The 9,428-nt window shown below is 37.7% G+C and overlaps 1 long non-coding RNA gene across 1 annotated transcript; it reads right to left on the bottom strand.

The window, feature by feature from the left end:
- Nucleotides 1–3,862: 3,862 nt before the first annotated feature.
- On the bottom strand, nt 3,863–9,192 carry LOC139128438 (uncharacterized). Its single transcript, XR_011551301.1, has 3 exons — nt 8,767–9,192; nt 6,660–6,733; nt 3,863–4,339 (listed from the first exon to the last, which is right to left on the bottom strand). It is a non-coding gene; the product is annotated as an uncharacterized lncRNA (long non-coding RNA).
- Nucleotides 9,193–9,428: the final 236 nt, after the last annotated feature.

The following is a 9,428-nucleotide window of genomic DNA, read 5'->3' as shown; positions in this document are numbered from 1 at the left end:
TAGTTTTCTCCCAGGAGTTGGCTTACAATGATTATTGCGACAGAGGGGTATGCACACACAAAATCACTAATATAATTTAAATTTCTAGCATTATAGATAGACTCCACAGCAAGAAATTTCTTTGCCTTTTGTTTTTTGTTTGATGTTTTGATGTTGATTTATGACAACTGAAACCATTCACAGCTGCTATAACTACAGGATTTCTCTCATCTACATTAACATATATACTTGATTTTCAAGACTTCTTAATTGCTTATTTTGTTGCATTTCCAAGGAATGCTGGAAAATAGTCTCACTCTCAATGTCTGTTATCTATTTAATTGCATCAATTGTTCTTCCTTGAGTACTGTACTCATTCTCTATATATGTTTTGAGTTCAAGTCTTTCTTTATTACAGATTTCTAAGTCTCTTTTCAACCTCTTTATTTCTTGACCTTGATCTTCTATTTGCTGAAGCAGTTCCACCATTCCACTGCATATATGCTGAGACACATCCTGAACAAGAACATAAAAAAGTGACCTTCAATTTTAGAACTAAACAGGTTGATCATCTTAATAAAGTTGCTTGAAGTTTTAATTACCAAATAAAACCAGCATAAAATTATTATAAAAATCATTTGTCTATCTATCTATCTATCCATCTCTCTATCTTTCTATTTGTCTATATCTATCTAAATCCATCTACAGAGAGAGACAGTCAAATACAAACGGAAACAGACAAAACACTTCAAAATACCAACATATCATAGTTACTGTTCCAATAGGACCTTTACATTTGCTGAAACTTATGTGCTTAATTTTCATTAGCTACCAACTATTATCTTAAATGCATTCAGCAAGATACCAAATATAATGTTTTGCTTTTCAAAATTTGTTTTACTTACACTGTGACTATTCTGATTTCTGTGAACACACAGTTATGTCATATAATTAGACACACAGTCACAAGCAGACAAGAACACAGTTAAATTTTACATATGCTTTCACCAAGCTGATTTTTCCATTGATAAAGTACAACCTATATCAAGATATAAAAAAATTATCCACTGAAGGAATTGATGAGAGAGTCTAACATCAGAACAGTAGCATGTTACATATACATGTGACTACTTGAATTATCATACCTGTAGCTCGTGCACAGAAGATTCACATCCACAGCAAGTGACAACAGCAGACTCTTGATATTCCTAATTATATCAAAATAAAGTACATCAGTTTTCCAATCACCGCATAAGAAAGATTGTCACAACATTTCTGAACTCATCAAGTTATATATATATATTTTAATATTTATATTAAAAATGTGACATATATATTTTATATATATGTATTATGTATGACAGTGAGTATACATAGATTTTTACTTGGTTTAAAAATATGTTACAAAAAAAATTGAGAAATTAAATCAAAAGAAACCAAAACAGACTAACAAACCGTGAAATATCATGCCAAAGACAATTACACTCCTGAAGACTACATTCCTGACAGAATATTGCATTCTCAATTTCATGAAAGTAGATATGTACTGTACTATGGTAGAGGCATTGATATGGTTCTATTTCTCACTATCCATTCAAATTTTTGGGGCAAATCATAGTGTTGTGATATTTTAGCAGCTGCAGCAAACAAGAGATTTCTGTTACTGGTATACGTGTAACACACACACACATACACACACAAATTGATTTCAATTTCTTTCTTTTTCCAACCGTCTGCCATATCTCATCATGCAGCTGTAAGTGTAACCATGGAGCTACCATGGAGGTAGTAGGGAGCTACCTCCATGGAGCGTGCAAAAGATACAGGACTCTTATGCTCCATGGTGTAATGGTACATACAGTCAACCATATCATCGACCCTAGCTCTGCATAGCAGGGCTGTGTGTTACCGGCACTATACGGCGGGGTATACAAACGAAGACGAAGATCGAAGACGAAGACCGAAGACCGAAGATCGAAGACCGAAGACCGAAGACCCCTGAATTTGGATTGAAGGCACGATGCACTCTAACCGGCAAGGACGGATCGAACGTTATAGTATTTAGTACGCAGTAATTACGCTGTTTCAGACATGATACACGCCAAATTACCATCACATCAGAGTCAAACTGAAACACTCGCCTGCGCGACGAACGATGACGGCTAACATTTCAAACACAATACACGAAGTTCAACCGAAATTAAGCCAAAACGGCGAAATATGGCCCTTAAATACCGGAGATATCACGTTTTTTGATTTGTACTTTTGACTTTGACAGTTACGGCAAGCCGCTAGTATTGGTTTCGGATTGTAATTCTCAAATAGGCGCAACTATTTTAAGTTTTAATGTTTCATATAGCCATTTTTGATATAGTTGTGGATGAATAACTCTCTCCTTGACCAATTGAAATAATCCCGACGAAATATGGACGATTATTACGAGAGATATGCCAGGGTCTTCGTTTTGTACATTTGGACTTGAAAACCGCCCAAAATTAGTAGGTTTTTTTGACATTACTCCAAAAATATAGGTCCAAATTTTGTTTTTGGCACGGGATTGACTTCCTCCCACTATTCTTCACAAATTAAGCCAATACCGACGAAATATGGTCAATAAATACCGGAGATATAAAGGGTCTTCGTTTTGTACTTTTGACTTTGACAGTTACGGCAAGCCGCTAGTATTGGTTTCGGATTGTAATTCTCAAATAGGCGCAACTATTTTAAGTTTTAATGTTTCATATAGCCATTTTTGATATAGTTGTGGATGAATAACTCTCACCTTGACCAATTGAAACAATCCCGACGAAAAATGGACGATTATTACGAGAGATATGCCAGGGTCTTCGTTTTGTACATTTGGACTTGAAAACCGCCCAAAATTAGTAGGTTTTTTTTTGACATTACTCCAAAAATATAGGTCCAAATTTTGTTTTTGGCACGGGATTGACTTCCTCCCACTATTCTTCACAAATTAAGCCAATACCGACGAAATATGGTCAATAAATACCGGAGATAAAAAGGGTCTTCGTTTTGTACTTTTGACTATGACAGATACACTGCAAATTTTTCTGGTTTGCCGGCCAGCTAAATTCAAGCCAAAAATAAACCGGCTTGTTTGTCAGTAAACGGATTGTTTCGAGTTGTGAATTTTGGCTTATATTTGGCTTTCTGGCATGCCAAGTCTGGTTTCTGTGCATGCCAGTTTGGGTTTTGATGCGGCATATATACATGCCAAGTACAGATCACTTCAGCTTGCCAGTAAGCCAGTTAGTACTAAAGAATGGTTTACAGGCAATCCACTATTATATTAACTAGGCTTGCTAGCAAGCCATATTTAAGATACTGTGGCTTGCCCATATACAAGATAATGCTGAACAGTAGCTTATTTTAAACCAATACCACACTTCCATGGATCAATAGTAAGCCAATTCTGGTTCCATCTGGTTTGAAGATAAGCCAATATTACTGCAATGTGGCTTACAAACCAAACCAATTCTGACTAATTCTGGTTTACAGGCAAACCACTGTAAGGATTCCTCTGGTTTACCAACAAGCCATTACAAGCTGGCTTGCAGGCATGCCAATCTATGGCTTTTTGTAGGGCTTGCTGACAAACCAGTTCAATATTAGCCATATTTCGGGGGGGGGAGGGGAGGGGGGGGGAGGGATAATTATTTCTGACCATCCTTCAAATTTAAATTGGATGTCTTCAAATTTTGTAGACACAGAGGAGGATTATCATCCCATGGAATGGCCTATTGGGTCCTCTATGTGATGGAGCTACACAAAGCAGGACTGTAAAATATCTGAAACACAAACAACAGCTGAAATAGTTAGAATCCTGCAAGCTACATTAAAAAAAACAACAAAATCATCAAAATGAATTTCAGACTAACATTTATTGCAATTTACAAGAAATGAAACAGTCTTTGTTGCAACATAATTGAATCTAATACTTACAAGGGAATACTAAAAATGACATTCTTATGAATGCTACTTGTAAAATCATACTGATAACATAATTTAATGCATCTGATGCAAAATTGCTAGCTGTTTCACTGGGAAATCCCCTGTACACTGCAGACCACTTATAATTGTCAGCCCATTACTTCTCATCCCAGCTTTGTCAAGCCAGAAGTACTCTACAAATTGAAATGTTCCTTTCACACATCTGATGTAATCAAAGTTTGAAACCCTACATAACCAAGCAAAACCTAGCACAACATTGTCTCTTTCCATGCTGCAGAATATAACACCTTCAAGAAACAACACAAACTGTTTCCTCCTTTATAGACGAGCACACCTAAACAGGGCTGCTGCTTTGCATCTCGTCCACAGAATGTGAGTTTCCAGCATCCTGCAATATAAAAGATGCAAACATTCAAACTCTGCGGTCCAAGATGAGCTCCTGGTAAAACACTCAGTGCCCAGCTACTTGTACAATGAGGGCAAGGCCTAGAAACTGGTATGTTTAGGGAATTTGTACAAGTATATAACAGTCATGTTCTTAAACACATATTTGACTGCAGGAACACAATTTTCAAGTCTTTCTTGGTGCATCAATAATCTGACATGACTGCTCAGGGCAAGTCTCTCAGTATGACAAAGACAGCTCTTACTAGTTACTGTCAATGTCATAGGCTTGCTGCAACAGTGCACTGGCAAAAAGTGTGTGAAACTACGGAGTGAATTTCACGATAATGAATTTCAATTCAAGAATATCAAAATGATTATTACAAGACAAGATATATCAGAGTCACAGTGCAATGTCCTTTTGAGACTTGCAAAGAAGTTAGTAGACCTTTGAGAAAGCATTTTATCACTCTGGCTATGCAACCCTCATCATTGATGATATACTTCACATGTATATAGTTTGAAATAAGTAAATGAGGCTCCATTAACTGTAACTTTTGTCTACTTCTTCAGTATTTCAGTACTGTTTATCAACTACAATTTCTTGGTATACTTTCCACGGCATACTAAAATGTCAAGTTTTATAGCCTGTATATTTGATCATTTTTATAATTGACTAATGAAGTCTTGTACGGCCCTAAATGAAATTTTCAACAATAACAATGCTACATGTACATACTATATTGAGTAGCTAAACATTGGGGATTTCATCATGCTTCAATGACTTGAATGGGAAACTGCAGTTGATAAGCAGAACAATTGTACTGGACTGTTCACACACTAGGTACATGGATGTAAATGCAGCTGTGCTAGTTATTTTTCTGACTATGCTATACTGGGGATATTATTTTAATAGCTGGTAGTCTCTGTTGCTTCTCAGGGCTGGTACAGCTGTGTGTACATCCCTGAACCAGCCCTCTGAAGGTAACAGGGTTGTATGAATTTTCAAGTGTAGTGTTACACAATGTCCATGCACTGAATCTGACAGTAATCAAATCCAGCATGTTGAAAGCTCAATCAGCTGTAACTTTTAGCAATTTCCAAGTAATTTTATTTTGTGCAAAAAAACTGCAGTTTCTTGTTCTACTTCTTAAGGCATGATGAGTGTCAAACATACATTATCAACCCAGTTCATATGTGCATATTTAGCATTGTTACTGTTGAAAATCAAATTTCAGTCTGGAATACACCCTTTGTGCCTGTCCTGAGGGGACATGGAACTATGGGAAAATACTAACCGGACGTGGCGTAAAACATACGACCTATACTTTAACATGGAAAGGTGCAATTTTCGAGTGAAAAAAAGTGAAATACGAAGTGAATATTTATGCTACAACAAGAAAAACACCTAGTGGTGCATTGGACTACATGTAGCTTAGGTAAGTGTTTGTGTGCATTGTTTAGCAAGGTAATATTTTATAACTGTAGATATCGGTGATTTTTGGCACGCGAAGCGGGCGAGTTGTAGACTTTCATTTCACTATGTACAATGTATGACGGCGTAACATGGTCAGTATGTCAAAATCTTCAGAATTATGGGTAAAAATTCAAAATTTTAACGAATTCATACTTTGTTGACTTATGTTTTCATTGCTGTGTTTTTATTTTTGAAATATTTGAAAAAAATTGAACATTCACGTAAATTTGTTTCCGCTGAGCTACTACGGGTCCCTTAGGTTCGGGAAGCGCACAGTCATCATACCGGCGCTACTGTCAGCAGGGCCATGTGACACAGTTTGCGTCACCCACTCTCGTATCGAGTCTACAACTTGGCCGCATCGCAGGCTGAAAATCGCCGATATCTACAGTTATAAAATAATACGGAGCTAAACAATGCACATGAACACTTACCAGAGCTAGTCCCATGCACCATTAGGTGTTTTCTTGTTGTAGCATAAATATGCATTTCATATTTCACTCACTTTTTCCGCTCGAAAATTGCACCGTTCTGTGTTAAAGTATAGAAGTCGTCATATGTTTTACCACACTTCCGTTTAGTATTTTCCCATAGTTCCATGCCCCCTGGCGACAGGCGCAAAGGCTATATAGAACTCATTTGTCAACAACAACAATGGTTGTTAAACATGTACACAGTACACTGTCAAGCAGAATATTGGTATTCATGAGACTGTTATATAGCTATCAAAACTGCAGTTTGTACACACAACAATGAAGATTCAAAATTGCTAAAATTTACAGCCAATGTGCCTTTACTAATTTGCACAGAATTATGGTAACAAATTTTTTCAACAAGCAATACTTACGTCAAAACCATAACCATTTGTCCAACTGCAGTTTTTCCACAAAAGACACTCTTGAGAACCGAGAAGTTTGATGCCTGTTTAACAATCAGGAAAATGGTAAATTATGTCAATTGTATGCTACTTCTATACATCAGACTAAGATTCAATATCATAAACTAGGTGCATGCAAGTGCCTCCCCTCATGTGATTGATTATTATACACCTGCTTCTGTAACCTATTGAGTTTCGTTGTACAGTAAGTTTCAGTATCAGAGGATGCAGAGTCAAATAACTTTGCGGCGCAGTACAATAACATTTGGTGTCATTGGACGCTATTTGACATTTGCCCTCAAAAAACCTTTACGTCAGTGCAGGGAAAAAGGAGAGATGATTTTAAATTTTTAACAAAAAGTATACTTCTAAACATTCAGTACTTCACAACGTTACTAGTGGTGAATCAAAACCCTGTGAATTAGAGTTAAATTATGCTGCTGACCTACAATTTCTATCATGTACACTGTGCTGCGCAGGTTTGAGTTTAGTTGACACGCTGAATGTGTTCTCAGTTTGCTTGCAATCGCCTGGTGAAGTATGTGACGGGCATCCCAAAAACACTTTGACTTTTTGCGGAAAAATTGGACCAAAAAAGGTGTATAATAATAATGCTATTCACAAAATACCGAGATTTATGTCCTTGTACATCGTACGCTTTAGCATTGTCCGAGAGGCGTAGCATCGAGGACAATACCTCCGCTGCACTATGTACTCGGACATAAATCCCAGAATTTTGTGAACAACCTTAAATTACAATAATAAGTGTAATGCTTATCATGTATGTTGTGTGACTACGACAAAGATATGTCACAGATATGTAATAACAGCTGAAATTTGAACAAAACCCACATTGTTAGAGTAATATGTGGAAATATGAGGAACATTCACGCCTAACATGATTATTATCGCTGCACACAACGATATTTGATCACCTTTTATATTTACTTCTGAGTTCCACCATATCTGAGGGCAGAGTCTTCATTCTGTTTCCACATTGTGCTCAGAGAATCCATTGTTAATTTGTGGAGCTGAAGGCATTTTCTGTATCAAGTATATCATGCCCTGGACCATCTGTTGAAAAAGAAACAAATAAGTATCTATTACCAGTAAGTGGAAGTCAATGGTCAACATTTGTACGTGAAGTTATTTGCTGGAAATGAATCACTTTAGTATGTACCTGTCTTGAATGACAAGATGGCTCACAGGATTTGTGTAAACAATGACGTTGAAGGACCCAAGTTAAAATCAAGCTGTGGAAACATAAAGTTGCCTTGAATAACAGAATCAACCATTACGTCATTTCGGACAAATGATTTGTGAGGTATGTTTGTCTGTATTAAATCATCTAAGTTGCCAGGTCGAGGTTATTATCAACATAACCAAGAAATATCATTCATGAAACAGTCTAGTTTTGTTATTGAAAGAATGGTATGAGGATACCTGCATCTACACCATGGCAAGTCAGTTTGCCGTCATGAAAGCCATACAAACACCGTATAAAAGGGACACACACACATCAGGCCCATTTGTTACATCCTTGGCAATCATCATTGATATGAATATATGCACTAGCTGCAAAATTTGAAGCGCTACGGTGAGGCGGTTGGGGAGTTTTGGTTTTTGCGACCTCACTCACCAGTAGCACTACAATGCCGACGGCCGTGTAGAGTTCCACCACATACATGAAATAAGCACATCCCACTGGACGAGGCGTGTTGATGTGAAATGCTACATATTTGCTGAATTTGGTCGTACCGATTTATCACTACTGAAGACAAACACTACACAACACTAACCTTGTCGTTTATGGGGTTTGGAATTTGTTCAAACATGTCGATCGCGTTCCATAAACCATGGATGTAAATTTTTTTTACATCCATGCATAAACATTGACTGAGCGTAGTACTAGTAGGGCATCCGTGTTTCACTGAGCCGCCTGTACCGGAAGTTGAATGGCGGCTCCCAGAAATGTTTTCGGAACGCGATCGAAGTGTTTGAACAAATTCAAGCCCGGTTTAAATTAATGACTTTGCACATCTTACACGGAATATAACACGGAATAAAGCTTACTTGCCTCAAATTCCAAAGACGTCGGTTCTTTCTTTCTACCTCCATGCACAGATCTAGCGGGACTGTGCTCCATCGAGTGACTCGATGCATGGTTGAACGAATGAACACAAATACATGTAGTTTCGCTGTACATAACATGTTCTTCCAAAGTCATATTTCGTCGGTGATGGAAGCCATTGCTGTCGACTGTTATATGGGAAATTTTGGAAGTAAACTGACGGGGACTGCCGTAGTTCGGAAAGGACTTCGGAAAGGTTGGACGATCGTAGACTGCGTAGAGTACTGTCTCGGCTGCACTGCATCTCGGCTGTGGCTTGGCGCGCAGACAGAGGAATTCATACGCCACTCCCTTTGAAGTGAAGGGGTGAGGATTCCACTAGCCAGCGGTCACTTTAAGAGTACGATCAATCAGCAAGTACAATAATTCTTACATATGTCACGGCAATATAATATCTATAACAAAGTTCACATTGACTCGGGGAATTGCATTGTGTAAAATTGAACTATGTTAAAGCGTAATGTTACAAAGGGTGAACCGTGGGTCAAAGGTTACGTAATGACCGCGACCGTTGACTTTATTGAACACGTCACGCGTGGACACACGTATACGTAATGCTCTAAATTATCATCACCGGTGATCTGGCTTGCATATTTTTGGCACGTCAT

The sequence above is a fragment of the Ptychodera flava genome, unplaced genomic scaffold (genome assembly GCF_041260155.1).
Source record: "Ptychodera flava strain L36383 unplaced genomic scaffold, AS_Pfla_20210202 Scaffold_54__1_contigs__length_889265_pilon, whole genome shotgun sequence".
NCBI lineage: Eukaryota > Metazoa > Hemichordata > Enteropneusta > Ptychoderidae > Ptychodera > Ptychodera flava.
The sequence above is the reverse complement of the archived record's forward strand: the minus strand, read 5'-3'. Positions and strand labels throughout refer to the sequence as shown.